Consider the following 19213-nt stretch of genomic DNA (forward strand, 5'->3'; position numbering starts at 1 on the left):
CGGTGCTACACCTCCAGATTTTTTTAAAACAACCTTTAAAGTCAATATTTTATTTTAATTGAAAACACTACTTGCGGTAAGGTGTTCTCTGACCTCTCTAGTTGCTTATTTATTCCAAGTGATTACTACATCAATTTGTTACATACTGGATCGGCCATGGGCCAGATATGGCCACATCCCCCCCCCCCCATCTCCCAGAAAACCTATGTTTTTCTGAATCCCCTGGATATACTGAACACGAATATGAATGCTAACATTGAAAATTTTGGGATGCACTACCTGTTTTGACCTTTTGAATAGGGGTACCCTAAAATTATACTTTTATCGATTTGCGTCAAATTCAATTTATGGATGGAACCAAAATGGCATTCAGAAGGCCCAAATCATATCCAATATACATGTATGATGCGTCAAATTGAAGATAATTGCATTCTGATCATCTGTATATGTCTAACAGTGTTGTACATTAAATCTAAATGAAATTATGTACATTTGAATATATATTCCCCATCTTTCGAATAAACACAAAATCAACACTCCGTATTCCTCAATGAATATATTTGACATTATATGAATTTTATTGCAGGTACAGACTATTCAATGATAGTGAGAAACGGTATTAATTACCTTTTATTTTCCGAAAATATCAAGCAACTATTATGAAAATATACAACATTATCACACAATAAGCATCAAACAGGTATTCAGACAAATAATGTTTTCAATCAACTACATTTTTACGAAATACACCTTTGTGGTCACTTTTATGGAATATTGCTTGACAAACTATTACCATGATTACAGAGAATTAATTATAATACCACACAAAATATTATTTAATAGTATAGTTTGAAAGCAACCAAAAAATCCAAGATGGCCACCATCATCATTACCAAACTGCAAGATATTTCACTGTACATCAACATTTCCAGTCTATATCTCCATAATCCGGATCATGTCAGTTACCTATAATACAAGAATATTTTACGTGCATTATTTCATTATCCTTCATATTTATTCCCATATTCATCCATCATATTTCGAAACATACATCTACAACTTGCAGTGCCAATGCAGACTGCAGAAAGCATACGTTTCAGAGTGAATAAAATAGTGTTTATATATTTGCATTATATCTGCATCATATTGAATACAATATTCACGAAACTAAATAACATAACCAAATCTCAAACATGATAAGTATTTAAATACAACATATATTCTAAACAATTCAAAACAGAAGTATACTCCAATAGAAATGAATGTTCCTGTCGTTAACGTGAATTGCAACTAATCCTACTCATTTTCAGACTCTGAGCTGTCTCCATTAAGATAGTCCGATTCGTCTAGAATGTCCGAGTCCGAGTCATTGATGTTCGCTGAATCTTCAGTGACCCCTCCATCGTACCAAAGAAGCTCCAGCTTCCCATCAACTAAAATCCACCCTTGTCCATCACTTGGCTCAGGGATCTCAAGATTTGCAACATGGGCTTTTTTCCAAATGCCAAGATGGAAGTTGACTCTCCGGATGTGTTGCTCCAGGCTCTTCTTGAGATGGGAGAGACGGTCATCATCTTTCGCATACAGCTCATTCATTTTCATGAACCGCAACTCATCGACGCTCCGAGTACGAAGTCTTCCAGATAACGGACAGGTGAACTCGTCCAGGTCATCCATCAGGTCGTCGGGTACTTCCCACGTGTCTCCTAATCTAGCTAGAACTGGTACAAACTTGGGCAGCCTAGAAAGGGTCTTCAGTGGCCTCACCTTGCCTGGACTCTTGAAAGCGCTGGTCGAGTTGCAGCCACTGAATACATGAAGAGCCATTATTGCCTGTTCAATGCTGTGTAGAATAACCACGGGCAATTTCGGTCACGTCGATAAGCCTCTTCTTGTTCCTGGTACCTGTGTCAAACAAGATCGTCACATCTATCATAGTTGCAGCGTAGTGCATGAGGATGACAAATATATCACTATCTGGACTCTTCACCCTGATGTGGCTGTACTTATGACTCCTGGCATACTCGCAATACAGAATGATTCAAGAATCAGTTTCTTCTTGAGTGGATTTTAGTGTGATCAGTTCTCTGTTACACGTTGACAGACCGTCTTCAGATGTCAGTAGATATGCTGATCCGCCACAAGTCACAATTATTTCCTCCCGTGTAACTTGCTGACATATGCGTCTTGGCTCCAGAGTCGAGTGAGGAGTTCAATGAATTGTTGCTTGTTCTCATCATTGCTCAAGAAGAACTTCCAATCTGCAGGTTTTTTTTTTTAGTGTTTCCCCCCTTCAGAATCAGTTTGTCCCCGGATCCTCTCCTCAGTCGTTTCATCGCCTTCACAGAGTTGGGTACGTAGCTATCTGTGCTGAACACGACGTCGCCTGACTTCGGCAGGATGTTGAACACTTTTTCGCATATCTGGCTGAAGTTACCTGGTATCTCCTTTAGGAAGTAGAAACAGGCATTGCCATCGAAAAATGACAAGTGTTTCGTCATTCGGAGGTTGGGCAGCATCCTCTTGGTCTTTCGTCAGGAAAGTGAAGGAATTCGATTTATCGGTTTTGGCCATGAAATCATCAGCAGTGCCAATACTTTATGATACAGGAGTGAGTGGGTAGGTGAGAAGTTCTCTCAGGTCCAGTTGTATGCCGTGGATTTGTGATTTCATGAGCAGCTGGAAAACGACGTTTCCCTGTTGTTGGTACTTTACAACTTTGTTCTTAGTGGTTGTAACTTTGCTCATATTGTTCATATCAGCGAGAGTTTTCAAGTTGAGGTGCTTGACTGGCTCGAACAAGTCCCGTCCTGCTTCCAAACATATGGTAATGAAGGCTTTATCAGCATCTTTGACTGCCTGCTCGGCTCTCAAGACATATTTCTGGAATTCTTCAGATGCTGTGGCGCCCGACGAGAGGATCATTAGCTGATTTTTGCTTTCGACCTCGAAAAGATTCATGAAGCTTTCAACTGCTTTTCGTGTTCTTTCCACCAGCTTCTCTCCCTTCAGGATCTTGGATGGACGAAGATCATGGTGCTTGGTTCCTGCTGTTGTTCCAGATAACATGCCGGCCATGCTCAGGGTGGTATTGACATCCTGCGATCGAGCATGGGTTGTTCGAACCCAGCGTTGGTATGCGTCATAATTCGTCAGGAGGCCTGAGACACCCATGACACTGCTACCAGCTCCTCCATGGGACTTGGCATGACGCATAAAAGTTTCTTCCATGGTTTTGTCAACCACACATCGATTACCGGGAATGAATGATCGAGCAACACGAATAACCCCTCTCTTCAAGAGCTCCGTAGCACCAGGATGCGACAACTCGATGTTGGCAAGGAATACAGAAAAGGTCAGATATCTGGCATAATTGTGACCCCCAAAACTGAAGAAGAGGCTCGTCATCTGTTGCATGCAGTGCGCGTATAGGAGGAAGTTGTTGTGTTTAATTGCATGGATGAGAGACATCACTAACCGTACATGGTCCATGTACGATATCCACAGTTGGCCAGTCTTGCCTAGATGCCCGGACCTCACGCTCTCTCGATACTTCTGATATCCATCAAGGTAATTCTGTATTGCAGGATCAGACTGGGCTGTTTCCAGGGAATCTTTCGAAGGAGAATTCTGTACATCCTGCAGAATGTTCTTTGATTCCTCTGGTAATGACGTTATACCTCGTCTTCACCGATGCTCACAAGGTACTGTGACGGTAGAAGTCTCTCAAGACATTCCACTAAGATCTTATGACATTGCATTGCTCTATCATAGTGCTTACCAGAGAGTACTCCTTGAAGAGAACCTGAAGATATCAACCCTGCTTCCAGCAAGATGTCGGAGAGGCCCGAACCATTCATCTTCTTCCATAAAAGTGACCGCAAATGTGTATTTCATCAAAATGTGGTTGATTGAAGACATTATACTGGTCTGCGTCATTTCAGAGGTCTAGGTTTTCTCAATGTTTTTTGCATGCTGGATTTATAAATGTATCTCATTTCGTTCAATCAAGTCAAGTTTTTATGATGCTATCTCAATTTTAAGGAAAAAAAAAAATCAAAATTTTTGTTTTTTTAATTAGCATTTTTTTTTAAAATTCAAAATCAGCCTTACACTGACAGAAAATGTACAAACTATAGATAAAATGATGCACAAGTACCGTTAATGTGAAATTCAACATTAAAAAGACGGAGGAAAACAGCGACTGCTGGAGCGACTGAAGTTTGGTGTTGCCAGAAACAATGATTTATCTATATTTTTCTGAAATTGAAATGAAAGTAATTGAGAAAGCACTTTCTTCCACATTAAGTGTACTTGTGTGTCATTATATGTATGGTTTGTACATTTTCTGTCAATGTAAGTCCGATTTTGAATTTAAAAAATGCTAATTTTTTTCCTTGACCTGATTGAGTGAAATTAGATACGTTTCTGAATTCAGCATGAAAAAAAATATAAGAACCGTTGAGAAAACCTAGACGTCTGAAAAAAAATATTTCAAATGCAGCCTAGTGTAATTATTTGTGTGAATATCCGTTTGATGCTTATTGTGTGATAACGTTGTATATTTTCATAATAGTTGCTTGATATTTTCAGAAAATAAAAGGTAATTAATACCGTTTCTCACTATCATTGAATAGTCTGTACCTGCAATAAAATTCATATAATCAATGTCAAATATATTCATCGAGGAATACGGAGTGTTGATTTTGTGTTTATTCGAAAGATGGGGAATATATATTCAAATGTATATAATTTCATTTAGATTTAATGTGCAGCACTGTTAGACATATACAGATGATCAGAATGTAATTATCTTCAATTTGATGCATCATACGTGTATATTGGATATGATTTGGTCCTTCTGCATGCCATTTTGATTCCATCCGTAAATTGAATTCTACGCAAATCGATAAAAGTATAATTTTAGGGGGTACCCCTATTCAAAAGGTCGAAACAGGTCGTGCATCCCAAAATTTTCAATGTCAACATTCATATTCGTGTTCAGTATATCCAGGGGATTCAGAAAAAAACATAGATTTGCACGGTGGCCACATCTGGCCCATGGCCTCGTACTTCTCCAATAATTCACTTTTGAGATTGTGTTTAAAGCTATTCCTGCAACACCAATAGTTTGCATAAGGCAAATTTCGTAACTTTGGTCCAGTATAAATCATAGTTTTGTTTGAAAAGGAAGTTCTTGTTTCTTGTAAATGAAACATATTAGCTTGTTTATTGGGGAATTGAAAAGGACAAGTTTAAACAACAATTTGAACAAGTTTTTAGGGCATCTCATTTCAATACAGCGGGAACATTAGTGTAATCCTACATGAGAAATGTATAGTCTTTCTATTTTCAGATCCTCATGATCATAAGAAAGAATATTTGAATGTGCTTATGAACCTTCCATTCATCCATCCATCCATCCATCCATCAGGACTATTCTCTGTGCAGAGCGTTGGTGCTGCCGAAGCTGTCTCCTTGGTTGTTGGACACAAGCCTGGACGGTTCGCCACTCCGACACAGTATTCCAGCAAGCTGGCACTCAATTTGCCGACCTCGGTAGGATGACAGGCAGAGTCAACTGCACCTGGTGTTAATTCAACAGCTGAGTGAGAATTGATCAACCCCGCCTGGTATTAATTCAACAGCCAAGTGGGATTTGAACTCAGGATTCCAGGATCCCAAGCCCACCACCCTAACCATTAAGCCAACATCCCAACAATTTTTTTTTCAGCATTAAGCCAACATTTTTTATAAATCCAAAGTTGTGTCTTCCCAACCATATTGAAGATTATCATTGTGCTCCTAACCATGTTGAACAGTCATCTTGGGTGCGTGTTTCTGAAAGCATGTCAGCCCCTGAGACCACACCTGGAAATCCTGGATGGAAGTGTAGAAGGAAGGAAGGGAGGGATGAAATAGTGAGGAAAAGAGGAAGTTGGGGGAAGGGGCCTTGCTTTCCAGAACAACGTTTCTCAGCGTGCCACCTGCACGATGATTGTGAATGAGCTTTTTCGTACAAACTACGTTCATACTCGGACACTTCGACATTAACGAGTCTGCATTATCGTAAAATACAACACTTGCTTAGATTTGTCATGAGGTTTTATGGACCTTTTAAAGTTTAAACAGTCCTAGCATTGCCTCATTCGTATTTGCAGCATTCTTTCAAAGTTTAATCAAAGTTTATGTGGAACATATGAAATGGAGGAAAGGGGAGAGGGGGCGTCACTCGGGACTTTTTAACCTGCCGTGGAGTTGATGGACTACGTCTATTAATGTCTTGTTCATAAACAAGGTCATACCCATGATTCAGTGAGCTCAGTTGGTTTTGTGTTACGAGGTGAAGTCCGGTGGTCCGGTATCGTGAAACGATGTACCCAGAGGGAAACAAGGTCCAGCAGGGATCACTCGTGCTCGTCCACAACTCGGAAGACAGGTGTTGCTGGCACAACAGGTGTTGCTGGCATTGAGCATCAGCCGGAAGAAGGTTGAATGTAGCATTAGCCGGTACAATTCCATTTTCAATATTGAGGAAAATGGAAACACCGAACACTTTTCACCATCTCAGACGAATTCAGTTGTTGTTTGTTCTATTGGAAGATAAATCTGTCGTTAGATTTATATACAAATTATCGAAAATAGCAACATTAAAGGTTGCAAGTCAAGTTGTCAACAAGATGTCATTTGAGGGCCGGCAGGAGAGTTTATACAGGTGTGCGCACTCACCTCTGAGCTGCGTCGTTTGGGTTCGAATCTTAACCCAGCGAGAAACTGTCATCCTGGTGTTTCGCTTGTACGGTGAACCATCAATGAGTGCTCCATCCCCTCAGCTGGACATTTAGACGGATGTCTCACCTGCCAGCATTCGTTGGTGGACATTAAAGATTCCACAGTGTGTTTGACGAAGAGGAGGGAAGTTGTCATCGGCACCTTGAACAAATTCAAAATTGCTGCCACCATCAGTCGAACATCAGGCCTGGCCAGAGGTTGGGAGAAGAATTGGGCCAAAAACGTTTCCCCCTCACGGTCTTGAGAAAAATGTCATGGGAAGAATCTTTTAAACTCTTGCTTTGCATTTGTGAGTGTGATATCTGTTCGTATGATCCGTGCGTCTTGCATAACGGGCATGATGGTAACCATATATGATTAAGCCCATGGGTTAAACGGAATGAGCCAGAGCTGAGGATGCTCTGCTGAGATGAGGGTCAAAAACGATGTAGTATTGTATCCCATGATATTTTAAAAAATGTATTGGGCCTGATATGTTCTCGTGGATCAGGAATTACGTGGCGGAGGTACGCGCTCCACCGAATGCCCTTCCAGTTTAACATGTGACATTAGCTATTCGTGCCTGTTGTTTGTGTCCTTTATGACACCATTAAAAACAGTAATTTTCCTGTTTGGAATTATTTTCAATTTAACTTGATTGCCAGACAAAGAGACAGACAGACAAAAAAAAAAAAACTATATCACTCCTCTCTGTGCACGTGTGATCGGGACAGAGCCAAAGTACTGCTAAACTGCAGGTTCGTTTTTCAATTCATGTTCCGATTCATGTTCAAAATATAACATTTGGCTGAAATTAAGTTGTTCCTCAATCATAAACTGATGTCTGTCGACAGAATATGACAGATAGACAGACAAAGTGAACCATTTGCTTTAATGCCCTTTTTGCTTTGCACGCACAGGATATAGTGGGGCAACTTAGCTAAATATAGCAAAAAAATTGTGCATTTTGTGAGGAAAGCACCAAATTTGGCACACCAGTAGCCTAACATATTATGAACAGATTTCAATATTGGGCCATCTCAAAATTTTTGATGGCAGTGGAAAATGGCTGCCACAGCCATCAGCGGCTGAATTTGAGATGGCCCAATATCCAAATCTATTCATAATATGTTAGGCTACTGGTGTGCCAAATTTGGTGCTTTCCTCACAAGATGCACAATTGTTATGCTATATTTAGCTTAATTGCAGCACTAGTAATAAGAATGGTTACTTGGCAGGTTTCAACATATCTTAAGCAATGTTTGTACACATTTGAATGTGTAGCACTTGCAGAAAATGATTCTGTACATCTGGATTGTGAATGTTGGAGTTTGGCCTTATTAGCCAACCAAGTGGGTATTGAAGGCCAGACAGAGCAATTAGTATAGTGATCCATCAATTAGGTAAAGGTATAAATGGCGATACTTTTAAACATTGGTAGCTGATGTTCTTCTGCTTCTTTGTGCTTTGTTTCACTTTAAGGAATTTGTAATTACTGCACTGAAGCACATCAATTGTTCAAGCTGGTATGTAGAATATGCCTAATTCATTAAGTTTGTGAACTGTGCCTTTTTGTCCTTGGCCATTAAAAAATTGTGTTCATTTGGCAAAACGACTTTCCACTTGGCAATACCGATGAGCGTCCATTGTGCTAGGGACAGCTGCAGAGCATTGCCTCACACGAGGTTACAATGGAGGAATTGCTACCTCGAAGTCGAATCCACTTGCAAGTCGTCAAGCACATGTCCGGCCAAATCCAAAGCTGCCCGTCAGCAAGAGGCGAGGTGTTGGTGCACCCGATTCACTGAAACCCAGGCAACAAACTCGGTGATGGTTCATGGTGATGGCCTGGTAACAAGCTGTTGGAAATATTGGCAACAGGGTAAAAAAAAAACTGCAGCCATGGATCCAGGCTGGCCCCCAAATTGGAAAACACTGATAAAATTAACTTAAGAAACTAATTCTGTGCTAAATATATATATATATATATATATATATATATATATATATATATATATATATATATATATATATATATATATATATATATATATATAACACCTTTGTCTAAGCTACGACATAATATATATTGCAGAAGCTACAACAGGAGGACAGACAGCCTGAGCGAGAAGCAAGGATATGGACGAGTGGGAGCAGCCCAAGCCAGGAGGATTCGCTGCAATGCAGGGGCATGAGTGAAAGGTGCTGGGAAAGATATTGGCAAGGCTGCGACTGAGATTGCCCTTCTTGGAAAGAACTTGTTGCATGTGTGGGTGAAGGCCGTGTCCTACACACAGCAGCATCTTTATCCTTGAACACTGTTTGGCTCCAAGCATTCTGATGGATCACGCTGGAGAGATTTTGAGCTAAACATTACCCCTCCCCTCCTCCTCTTCCTCTCTGACTGTTCCAGTATACGTCTGTGAAACCTGCGTATTGCGGCAATGGCTGCGGATAAGAACGGAGGTTGAGAATTCCATCTCTTTTATGTGTCGGTCACCTGTCCTTTGACTCCTGTCAATTTTGAGACTTCTTTTGCTGAGTTATTTCACATGTAAGGGGCTCACTGATGATACGCAGGGAGGTTGTGCCAAGAGGTTCATGCTCACAGGGTTGAGTGCTTGTTACCTCCACCACCGAAGGTGAAGGAGGTTATGTTTTCACCTCTGTCTATCTGTTTGTTCAACTTGCTTTGTCCTCGCATAACAGCTCACTGTTCACTTGCAATAATTGCACGTGGAGGAACAAACATAGGCCACAACCCTCTCACAATCACTTTGTCGACAATTGTATGATTCATTAGACTCAAAATTAAATTCCACGAACTTTCACAATGATATGTTCCAAAGTACTTTTTCTCTGGTTAAGGATTCCTTGGAGCCCACATTCCCAAAGGTTCGATGCGAAACTGTTCTCTACTTGGCCCGTCCACCGCGCAGCTGGAGACGGGGTTTTGCAGGTGCGTGTGTGTGTGTGTGTGTCCAGGCCATAACTTTTTTTTTTTTTTTTACCATTTGAGCTTTTGTCATCAAATTTTCAACAATCCCTTCTTATGAGATTGTGGAGAACACTAATTAATATAATTGGGTCAAAATGTCAAAGAGAAAAGTCACAGTAAGTACAAGTCGGTCTTATTAGCCCATCCGCCGCGCGTCAGCACGAGACCGCCGGGTTTTGTAATCGCATCCGTGTTTATTAATTCACCATTTGAGCTTTTGGCATTAATTTTTTTCAAAAAAAAAAAGAGTTTTATCATGAGAATATGAAAACACCAATTAATAACTTGCACGTTAATTTATTTAATTTTGTTTAGCTGTTGTTTTCATCAAGTTTAGTTTGAGTGCAAAGTGGACTGGCTTTGAATCTTGAGATGATTTCTTGTCCTTAAGATGTAATTCAACCATTGGCAGCAAATGCATCCTTTCGAGTTTGTTCTCCCCTGGATAATGCTAATGCATGCTAAAAAAAAAAACTTGCTTTCAAAACAACCAATCCCTTCATGATTGCTGCAAAGGTTTCTCCCTACAACCTCAGGCTTTGATCCCAAGACCTCCCACATGTGGTCGGAATGTACAGTGTCAGAAGGAACAGGTGTTTTGTGGTTATACTGGATGCTTACACTATGGTTCAACAACATTTATTATTTCTTAACTTCCTGCCTTCAAGTAATTTGACAACTGGCCCTCTTATTTTTGCTTGAAATCGGTCGTTTCTTTCTCCTGCTGCCTTAAACACACACCCTGCACCTGTGGGGCATAAGCTATCAACTTGAGGTTCTGGCAGGAGACTTTTCTCCGAAGGCCAATCTAACCCTTGCTGGATGTTTAAAGGGAGGCAGTGTTTCCCAATTATTGGGACCTTTCATATACCATCTGCAGTACAAATGAAACGCTTTTCCTGCAATATGATTTTGACCTCTCCGTTACTGTAAACAGATCATGGATGTATATGACTGGTGAGTGCAGAGGGTAGTGATGGGCAGCACAGTTGAAAGACCGAAGAGAGGAAGACGAGACAACAGGCAAAGGGAGTTCAGACACACGATGCTACAATTGGGAGACTAAGGGGATGAATTAACGCAGGTGGGGAACCAGTCTGGATTTTGGCTGGGTGAGCAGATGGAGGTTTCGAGAAGGAATGCGTGTGACCTGGTGTGGCTTGGGGAGTCAATAGGTAGGAGAGGGCAGGAGAGCAACGGCAGATGTAAGGTTGCATTAAATAGGGAATCCACCAACTTGACGCCGGTATGAGTGCGACATTCCTCGGGAATCCACCTCCTGATTTGAGAATCCACTGTTGCGGAAAGCCTTGTTTTTGATCGGCTCAAGAGGAGCATGGAAGGAAGCAGAAGCACGAGCCAAAGTGGGGAGCCATACTACATGCACCACTATGTGAAAGCCTCGTACACTGTGAGTTCGGTGCTGCTCAGGAATTCCTTTGCTATTTGTAGGGTACCCAGACTGCAACTCATGCCATGAAAGGTTATGGCTGATAGTGAGGCGAAGGAGCTCCAGGGACTGCACTTCTTCCAGTGGTTGTCCAGTGGGTTGGATAGTTTGATTGCCGATCCTTGTGATTGCAAATCAAACTTTACTCAACACTTTACTTACGCACATTTTGTGTGAAGGACGCAGCCCTTAAACCTGAACACTGTTCGTCTGTATCACACGAGGCATGTATAGTGCACCTACCAAGTTATTAGAATTACAGACACAGTAATACACAGACACATGTTCGGAGTACAGTATGATTGGACCTTGGAATGGTTATGATGATGTTCATTCACAGTAAGTCACAGTCCAGGAATTGTCACGTTCACCATTTTTGGACAAGAAAATCGATATTAACTCGAATTAACATCATAAATATTTCCTTGTTCTCTTTCCATACATTGTAAAGACTCCGTTTAAAGGTTTGAGTTTCTATCAGTTCGCATCTGGCAAGGAAACATCAATAAATGAATGGGCATGGTGGTGGTCTTGTGGTGAGGACACTCGATCGCAACAGGGTATCACAGTAGTTGTGGGTTTAAGTCTGGTTGACCATAACATTGTTAAGAATTTTGATTCTAAGCTTGTGCAGTCTGAGAAAGTGACAGAAGAACTGCCATGTTGCTACTGTATTGTAGATAAAAACCCATCTGGCTCAATAATAACCGACGGGGAGTGAGTTAATCTCCTCTCCCCTGTTTGGCTTGGCCTGGATGTGCATGGCACTTATACAGTGGCTGAACCCTTGTCGTCATATTATTGGATAGGTTACCCCCCAAGGGAAGCATCAATGGACAAGCACAGGCGAAGGAGGAGTTGCAAATGTAGCAATATCATGTTATACCATATCATGAGTGGAATGGATATTGTCTGGCAGGCAAGGTTAGGCCATTGTATGTGCAACTAGGACAATAGTTGGTACATCGCAGCCCTCTGCTAGGCTGAACAGTTTACAATATCCCACTTACAGGCCGGACATTCACCAAAATCGAATCAATTTGTCCTTGTCGCATATCCAACGTGTCCACCAAGTTTTGTCCAAATCCGTACAAAACTTTTTTGAGATATCTTGCTCTCACAGACAAACAGACAGAGTAGAGGTGAAACCATAATCTCCGTCCACCTTTGGTGGCGGCGGTAACCCATTCATTCGAGGTCATGATTTCTCACCTTCAGGATTAAAGTGAAAATGGATCTCGTGGCTGTTTATGCCATGCATCGATTTCAGGAACTTGCGTTATCCTTGACTTCACATTATTTCACAGATTGATACGAAAAATGTTGATGCTTTGACTTCACTGACATTTTGAGGTCTATATATCTTCAAAAAACAAACAAAAAACAAATAACCTCTTTGGCCTGGTAACCTGACCAATTCTAAATGGACAATATTGGTTGCTTGTGATGTCCACCACCTTTTTCTACAAAATTGAGGCTCATGAAAGAACAAGGTGACCGAGGGAATGAGGCAACGAACTGACAGTGGGGCAGTGGAGCCACAGGTGGACAAACATGCGCTGCAACCAAAGCAAGTAAAGAACAGGAAGAGAGATGAAGGGAGGAAACACAACAACCCACAAGTGAAGGGAGCTGGCCAATGCAGGGATAACGGGGGTAGAAAAGACTGCAGACGCGGATGGCTGATGACAGGAGATGATTGATAGATAGTGCATTGCCTGCTTGAGGCCTTTATGGGATGAGTGGCACAGAACAGCTTCCAGAAGGCAGTTCCACAAACATGAGAAAAGAGTAATAAAAGAGTTGGAGTGTGTCCTCAGCTTGAATTTTGGAAGTTACTGGAATATCTAGGGCAACCAGGAGTTTATTGGGAGATTCAGAGAGCTTAAAGAGCACAAGGAACTCGACTTGAACCAGATAGGTGGTTAAAAAAGGGGGGCACTGACCTGTCTGCGATGTGAATGCAGCAGACCTTGTGCTTCAGCCTCATCATGGGAAATTTCAATAATATTGAGAGCTTTGGATTCAACAGATTCCAGGAGAAGACCCTTCCTGGAGGTCCCTTTCAGGTGATGACCCTTCATGATTTTTCAATGTCACAGCTTTCTCAAGAATCTTGGTTTATGATTCTGTCATGAGACTGGAAAACGAATATAGTTTGAATCTAATGTCTTGTTAGGTGAAGAGAAGGAAAGGGGGGAGGGGGGATAGGGGGTGATATAATAATTCCACCACATTTGGAAACATGAAATAAAATGCCCCCTTCATCATCTTGCCCTTTGTGGAACATTCTGCCGCAAGATGTCCATTCCAGCCAATCACTTGGAAACTGAAACCATCAACCCTTCATAACAGAATTTCCATCATTATACTTTCATTGTGCACAGTTTTTTTACCGCCACCACCGAAGGTGAAGGAGGTTGTTTACACCCCTTTCTGTGGGTTTGTTAATTTCCGGAATCCTTCAGATTTCGGCAATTATGTTGGTCTGCTTGTGTGTGTCATTCTGTCTGTCTGTCTGTCTGTTTGTTTGTGTGTTTGTTTACCCTGGAGCAGCCACACCGTTTCAACGATCATGACCAAACTGGGTACAGACGTCGGCCATGGTCCAACTTAGACACTTGTCGTTTTTGGTAAATCTTGGTCAAAGGTCAAGGTCAAGGTCACCGAAAAACCGAAGTTCTTATTTTCGCAATAACGTCCGCTAAAATGGTCGTATCGACACTTCAAACCAAATCCAAAATGTGCATCTTCCAATTCTGCATCCAACCATACGTCTCATTGTGGTGTCACGCCAACACCCTTCTTAGCGGTCGGGGGTCGAGCGTCAGGGGGGGGTCGGGTCAAAAATTTCAAATTGCGATAAAAACGCCATTTCAAGTACGATTGACTTCCAAGTTTTGATCATGACCAAACTAAGTGCTATAACTCATTAAACCGTAGCACTATCGACTTATAAGAACCAAATTGATTTCCAGGTTTTTGTTTTTTCAGAGATCATGGAAATATGACAAAGTTATTCCGGCAATTCCTTGCTCAACGAGCAATTTCATTTGTTTGTTTGTTTGTGTACAGGATATCTCAAAAAGTTTTGCACGGATCCGGATGAAATTTTGTGGACAAGTTGGGTGTGTGAAAAGGACGAACTTGTTTCGATTTTAGAGAAGATCCGGATGCGGATCTGACAACTCGAATTTTTGGCCTACTACTACGCCTTTGGCCTACTACTACTACTACATCATAATTTACTTACAACACATTTCTGAAATCTTTCTTGAAATCATACTTGCTGAAATAAAAGGAGCAAGCAATGCAAACACGCAAGGTGTTCACAAAGTTCTATGAACGAGATATCCAATGGTCCTGGACATGCCAACGGTGATTCTTAACAAACACAAGTATATCTATTGAGCAAGAAAAATAAGTATTTCCTTCGTAATTATTTATATTGTGCATGGTGAAAAAAAAACATCTAAACTGAGGACAACTGTGAGTGACATGTACAGAGAAAGGAATAAACTGGAAGCACTGATATTGCAGAGAAAAACTAGATGACACTCGGTAGTGCATATACCTTCACCAGGCTGAACAGTTTTATTTTTTGTGTGTACATTGTCGAGGCTCGAATAAGAGCGAACACACAAAACGTATAACAAGGGGAGCAGGAGACAAGAGGGACGGGAGAAGAAAGCACAACACAGAAGGGAACAGAGACATTGGGAGATCTGTGGAAGGGAGAGGGATGGGGCGGGGAACACGGGGTATACAAGATGGACACCACAGGGACATGGTTTTTTTTGGTTTTGGTTTTGGATGGGGGAAGATATGAGATGGTGGTGAACAGCTGTTTTGAAGACCTGGAGGGAAGAATGGGATTGAAGAGTGTGGGAGTTTGTTCCAGAGGTGGGGACAAAGAGGAAAGAAAGTGAAGGTGAGCAGTGATTCTTGATTTTGGTAGTTTTACCAGAAGGGGTTACAGGTGGACCTTGAGCACCCTGTGGAAATATGGGTGTGTGAGGGAGGGGACAGATCACAGACAGAGTAGGGGGATCAAGGCCAGAGAGGAGACAGTAGAAGACAGAAAGACCACCGACCTGGCTGCGGTGAGAGTGTGAGACCCAGTGACTCAACTTCATCGTGGGAGATACCAACGATCCTAAACACCTTGATTTCTACAGCGTGAAGCCAAGAAAGGTGAGAGGGCAGATCAGCACTACATCAGGCTGTGGATGAAAGTTTTGCATGTCGTCAGTAGCTGAGGTGTACCAAGGAAGGACTTTGCACGACGGAGGATTCCCAGTCGGCGACTGGCTTTGGAGGCCAGCTAGGTAATGTGGCTTTCCCAGGAAAGATCATGGCAGATCGTGAGACCTAGAAGCTTGAATGAAAGGACTTCTTCAAGAGGATTGTTGAGAAAGTATATGACGGGGTTTACCAGATGGTCCTTTTGGAGAGACGCAGTGAGAGTGTGAAATTTGTCAGGATTGAAAGACATGTTCCAAGTGATGGACCAGCTTGTGATTTTATCCAGATCTGCAGAGAATGAAGAAGCTGCTGCATGCCAATCTGGGGGATGACAGATGGTACAGCAGAGGGTGGAGTCGTCGGCAAAGAGAAATAGAGGATTTTCCAGAGAGTCGGAGAGATCATTGATGAAAACCAGAAAAAGAACAGGGCCCAGAACGATGCTTTGAGGAACTCTAACCTGGATTGGAAGAGGGGATGAAAGAACTCCATTTAGGGCCACACGTTGAATACAACAGGAGAGGAAGTCGATGAGCTATGAGTGGAGATTGCCTTGGATACCATGGGAAGAGACTTTGGTGAGCAGGGCAGGTTGCCAGACCATATTGAAAGCTTGCAACGGGTCTCTGGAGATGGCTCTGATCTCATGTCTGGCATTGAGGACCTCCATCCATTGTTGGGAAAGCAGAAGCAGCATATCCAGCATAGAGTGACCTGGTCTGAATCCAAATTGATGATCGGAAATCAAGCCATTGGAGAAGTGGAAGATTTAATGTCTGAAGCGATGATGGATTCCATAACCTTGCTGATGATTGGGAGAAGGCTGATTGGTCTGTAGTTGCAGGGATCTGTTTTTACACCTTTTTTTATGCAGAGTAGTCACGTTTGCTGATTTCCAAGCAGATGGCAGACGATTTTGAGTAAATGAGAGAGTGAATAGAACAGAGAGAGGGTGAGCAAGAGCAGAGGAGCAGGTTTTTAGGATACGTGGGCTGATGCCGTCTGGACCAGTTGCAGAATCATAGTCGAGGCTTAACAGCAAACTCTCCACCTTGTCGGGAGAAAAGGACACAGAGTCCAGGAACAGCTGGGGGTGACTGCGTAAGGTGAGTGCAGAAAGTGATGGGTTTGGAACACAAGATTTCGAAGCATACACAAATTTTAGGCATTCAGCCTTTTCATGTGCAGTGTCAGCTGTGCAGCCATTTGAGATAAAGGAGGGGATAGAGGGGGAACATACACCAGAAATTGACTTAACCAGATGCCCCCCAGAATTTGGAGGAGGGAGACAGGTTTGAGAGTTCAGACTTGAGATTTGAAAGTTGTTGTTTCCCAGCTCTCCAGAAGGTGTACACACACTTGTTCCAAGCTTTGTGGAAGGAACTGAGATTGCCTTCAGTTGGATTTGCCTTCCATGAGGCAAAGGCAAGTTGTTTTTAGGACAACTGCCTCACCACAAGCTTCAGTGTACCATGGGTAGGAGGAAGGGTAGGACAACTGAAGATGAGATGGGATAAATGTGTCCATGAGAGAGAGCAAATTTCTTTGAAAGAATTCCCAGGATGAGTTTATGTCAGAGAAAGTAGAAATGGGATAGCAGTCCAGAAGCTTGATGGCTTCTTGAAGGCCCTGGCAGTCGGCCTGAGTGAATTGCCACACTCGAGACACTGAGGTGGTTCTCTAATAACTGCCAGATTGATGACCACTTTAACAAGCATATGGTCAGATGAACTAATTGGAGCAGAGGAAAAACAAAAGATATTTGCAGGGAAATTGGACAAAACCAAATCCAGAAGAGATGGATTACTGTTGCTTGAAATCCACATCGGAAGTTCACAGATTTTGTCAGTCTCAAGGAGTCGCAGAGGTGCTTTGCTGAAGTGCCATGACAGGTCAGGGAGAGGTACACACACCCAACCAATTGGCATGATGACAATTTAAATCACCACATATGAGGAAAGAAGTTGGGATGAGCGGACAGAAGTTGGTCCATCTTTTTCAGCGAACAAGATGTAAATGGAGTCAACTCTGTTTGGTGGATGGTACAACACACATGGAAAAATGAGGTGGGAGTGGAGAGGAAGCCGTAGCCAGAGGTATTCCTGGAGGTGTGGCGGAGTGAGGGTAGTGCATGGAGAGTGAGGAATAGAGTTTTTGATGAATAGAGCAACTCTGCCACCAGGCCGAGGCTCAGGTCTATCACACTGGAGGAGGGAGTAACCTGGGAGAGAAGCTAAATAGTCAGAGATGTCTTGAAGAAGGAAAGTTTCTGTAAAGCAGATTATGTCTGGTTTTTCAGTGGCAACCTGTATGAAAGACCTATCAGGTGAGAACGAAGGCCCTGGATGTTTGAGGTCCACATTGTTAAGGAAGAGGGAGGGGAAAGAGGCTTTGGATGGAGAGAAAGAGAGGGGGAGGGTAGGTCAAGGGAGGAGGAGGAAGGTAGGGAGAGTTGTTGACAGTGAGTGGGGGATTGCAGAAAAGCTAGTGGAGAGAGCAGGATGAGGAGGACAAGGAGAAGGAGGAGGAAAAGGAGGAGGACAAAAGGCTCGGTAGTGATGGGATGAGGCACAGTGGGGAATAATAAAAGAGGGGGAAGAGGGAAGTCGAAGATTGGAGGAGGTGGAGGAATGAGTAGGAGGTGGAGGAATGAGTAGGAGGTGGAGGAATGAATTGTAAGAGAGAGGGCAGGGGAAAGAGGAAGCTTTGTGGATCTGAGGAAGGAAAGTTGGAGAAGGGGGAGTTAGAGGTGAGGTTGGTGGGAGAAGGGGTGAGAGGGGAGAGTTAATGGAGAAGTGTGAGGGGAAGTTTTTTAGAAAGTTGAGATGGAAGCTTGGAGGGGGAAGAGAGTAAAGGTTGCTTTGTGAGGGAGGGATGAGAGGGAACTTTGAGAGGGAGGGAGACGCGATGTGAGCAGGCGTTGCCATGGGGCAAGAGGGTGAGAGGAGAGTGGGGAGAGGGGAAGGATGAGACTTGGTAGTGGTGTGGTGAAGAAGGGAGCAGGCAGGGGGACGCACAACATTTGAGGGGTTGGGAAGAGGGGGAGGTGTGATGAGAGGTAAGAAAAAACATGTTTGAGATGTTGATGAGTGTACTGATTGAGAGAGTGAGATATCTGTTCAGTTAGAATGGAGCCCACAGATGTTAGAACACCACACACTTTGGGACACCAGAGGAGGTGCTGATAGTAAAGCAGAGGACAGTGAAGAGGTGCTAAGAGAGGAGGTAGGATGAGGGGCAAAATGGGAGGAGTAAGGAGAGGGTATAACAGGTGAGGAGTTCAGAGAAGGTTATATTTAAGGAGGTGGCGTGCATTGGCACTGAAGTTGGAAAAAAAAAAGAACAATTGAATGAATACGACATGTATTGCAAAATGGTGTTTTGAATTTTTTTTAAAGTCAGAGATATGTTTCATATGCCTAGTGTTGTCTTAATGGTGAGGGTGGTGGACTTGGGATCCTTGGATCCTGAGTTCAAATCCCACTTGGCTGTTGAATTAATACCAGGCAGGGTTGATCAAATCCCACTTGGCTGTTGATTTTAATACCAGGTGGGGTTGACTCTGCCTGTCATCCTTCTGTGGTCGGCAAAAATGAGTGCCAGATTGCTGGTATCCTGTGTCGGAGTGGTGTCCGTCCAGGATTATGCCCAATAGCCAAGGAGACTGCTTCGGCGGCACCGACCCTCTGCACAGAGTATGTTCCCAATGGATGGATGGATGTGTTTAATGACATTACAGGAAGGATGCA

At 42.7% G+C, this 19213-nt stretch overlaps 1 pseudogene; it reads right to left on the reverse strand.

The window, feature by feature from the left end:
* Positions 1-706: 706 nt before the first annotated feature.
* The window catches only part of LOC147035649 (uncharacterized), a 175565-nt pseudogene continuing 157058 nt past the window's right edge, over positions 707-19213 (reverse strand).

This window comes from Eptatretus burgeri, chromosome 1 (genome assembly GCF_056783735.1).
Source record: "Eptatretus burgeri isolate ZD-2024b chromosome 1, Ebu_testis_v1, whole genome shotgun sequence".
In the NCBI taxonomy this organism is placed as follows: Eukaryota; Metazoa; Chordata; class Myxini; order Myxiniformes; family Myxinidae; genus Eptatretus; species Eptatretus burgeri.